The sequence below is a fragment of the Gnatocerus cornutus genome, chromosome 7 (assembly GCF_029298725.1).
Source record: "Gnatocerus cornutus isolate USDA-ARS CGAHR chromosome 7, icGnaCorn1.1, whole genome shotgun sequence".
Taxonomy (NCBI): domain Eukaryota; kingdom Metazoa; phylum Arthropoda; class Insecta; order Coleoptera; family Tenebrionidae; genus Gnatocerus; species Gnatocerus cornutus.
In genome coordinates this window covers 17904422-17907250 of record NC_142239.1, presented here as the reverse complement: position 1 = coordinate 17907250, position 2829 = coordinate 17904422, and positions in this window count along the sequence as shown.

The window sequence follows — 2829 nt, the reverse complement described above, 5'->3', positions numbered from 1 at the left end:
TGTGCTAAATTCCGAAATTTTAAAGCAGAAAACAAAATGTTTAGAAATTTTTATTTTAAGTATACCACCAAAAATGTCCTTCATTTTCATTAAAATTTTGACACTTTGACAGTTTGAACCCTAAATTTGGACATTTTACTAATTTTGACTGGTCACTGAAGGGAAAAACTAACTCAAATTTTGTGTTTGTTGTAAATTCCCTGTTGGCAATTTTGACGTTTAAAAAGTGACACTATTTAGTTCAAAAAGACAGAACTAGTCAATACAATACAATGCGAGCGGCACTAAAGAAATTATATTTCATCAGTAACTAGATGAAAATCATTTTGAAACACGTTGTACAATCGGACATAAAGTAGTTTTTTTGGGCGCGTGTTGTCTTGACAGTTTGAGGTTAAACACTGATGCATGCAGGGGGGCAGTTCTTAAATGTCAAACTCAACAGGGCTACCAACTTGTCTGGAACATTAACGCCTTAATCAAGATTATTTTCTTTTTATAATTCATAAAACTTCTTGATAACTAGAGAAATAAACGAAAACTCGTCCACAAGTTAAAAGAAAGCTTTTAGTGCAACTTCCCGCCCTATAATTTTTTTGTCATCCTTTCTGTAAATTACGATTAGCTAAGAGTATTGATTGCAAATCAGTTAATTGCGCATAAATAATATGCATAAGTTTTGATTTATTTACATTAATTATAATCCACAAAACTTGTTTGTTTCGGAATTACTTGGCAATTAATACAGGGAGCTGCAATAAAATTATGAACGCAATAATCCACTTTCCACGATGGCACTTTAATTAAGCAACACGGAAGTATTAGCGCGATCTGTGCGATAAACTGTACAATAATCACCATGTATACTATACACACTTAAAAGCTCTCTAATTACTGAAGACTTTGTCTCATAAAACTTTAAACATTCCCGTCCGTATAAAATCCCAATTAATGAAATACTCTGAAAATAATAATCGCCGAGCTTTCCAGCTTTTTCGTCATCTTCCTTCAAGCGCGACATATCGCCAAAAAGGCGCTTACAGCAAGCGGTTTCCATGGCAATTCACGAGGATTTCATTTAAATTGTCACATAACTCGTCCCGTTTTTGTACAAAGCGGCACCCGCCGCTCGAGCAACTCCCAGTTTCGAGCTTTTCCGAGCTTTCGCTCCGCTCACCCCAAAGCTCGACCTCGCTTCCGTGGTAATTCACTAGGATTTAATTTAAATTAGTTTTCGTGGCGGGGTCGCGGTAACATTAGAATTGTTACTGTGTTCAATATGTCGGGGATCCCCAGGGATTTGGATCCGTTTCCAACGAAGTGCTTTCGTGTATAAGCAAGTTTGTGCTTTGTGCATAGTTAATTGAAGGCGTGATTTTTGCGAGGGCAAGAATTGAAAGATGAAGAACGAGGAAACTTGTAAAAATTGCATTAGGGAGCGAAGCACGTCGTGGCGGTTATTTCTCGTTTAAGAGAAAAGCAGCGGCCGCTGATAACGCTGATTTACTCCTCCAGCATATATAGATAATGTAATGAAAAAGTATGGCAGACACGTGACGGTTAAACTATTGCGTTGTTGAATTTCTCATTCTTACTTTCGGGGTGGTTTGAATAATAATGACGTTATTCATTCTAATCGAGTTTCCAGGCGCTTCAATCGACAATTTGAGGGCTACCAACATAAAATACACAGACGCCGCTAATTTCAATTGCCAAACTTGTCCAACTTCTCCCAATACTCGAAAACTTTCCTCCATAAATAAAATCAAATTGAATGTCACCAAAACAAGCCGAAGACACGCGACTTTCAACACAAGTTATTATTTTTTCCACGAAAGCCATCCACGATCCCGAAATTAATGTATATCTTATTATTTTTACTCGTTTTTTCTGGATTTTATTTCGTTGTTGCATGTCGGCGAAAAATAAAACGAACGGATCTTGAAAAATTGGCCAAGATAATGGAAACGATTAGCGGATTCATTTGTTCGGAATTACGAAGAAACAATAAAAATAATGCGATTTCGAAAATTTCGTCATGAATAACAACGATTAAGTTGGATTGAACAGACTTGGAGAGATGTTTTTGCACTCATAAATATAACTTTTATGAGCTCGCTATTCCATAAATGTATGCTCAACAAATGAATGTCGGGACAAAAAAAACAAACGAATAGGATGGAATAAATTAAAAGCATAATAGGAAAGACTTGTTTCGTGTTTCGGGAAGTGGAAAACTAAAAGATTGCAGCGACATCTCCTGACGAGAAGCCGAGATAACAATCTACCATTGAACGAAGAATTACAGGATTAAGCCCGGATTAACTTCTCAACACTAGATGGCGGCGCTGCAAGAAAACCTCGAGCGGGAATTTTTGATTGAAAATTTTCGAAAAAATAAATGGTGGAGGCGCCGGTTTTATCCAAAATACGACGAATTAAAGAATTTCGCGCTGCTGTCTCTTTGAGTTAAGTCGATGGTCATTAAAACGTAATAAGTATAATTATAATAAGCTTATTAATTGTGGAAGTCTGAAAAACTTAATTAAACTTAAACTTCCTGCATCTCTCAACCACGCCAAGAATTTAATAACCGAACCTCAGTCTTTTCAACAATAGCAAGAAGGTCACCATTACCTGTAGGTGTCGACCCAAATAGTTTACCCCTTGTATTTTCCCCCGGTCGGAGTAACGGGTTCAAAAACCCATAATAAACACTCGCAATAATGGAGAGTGACTCTTATAACAGGTGATTCAGCTTACGTTATTCTTATTTCAGGTAAAATCGTCTGCCCCCCTTTCCTTCAAAATGGAATCCAGCAGCACGTC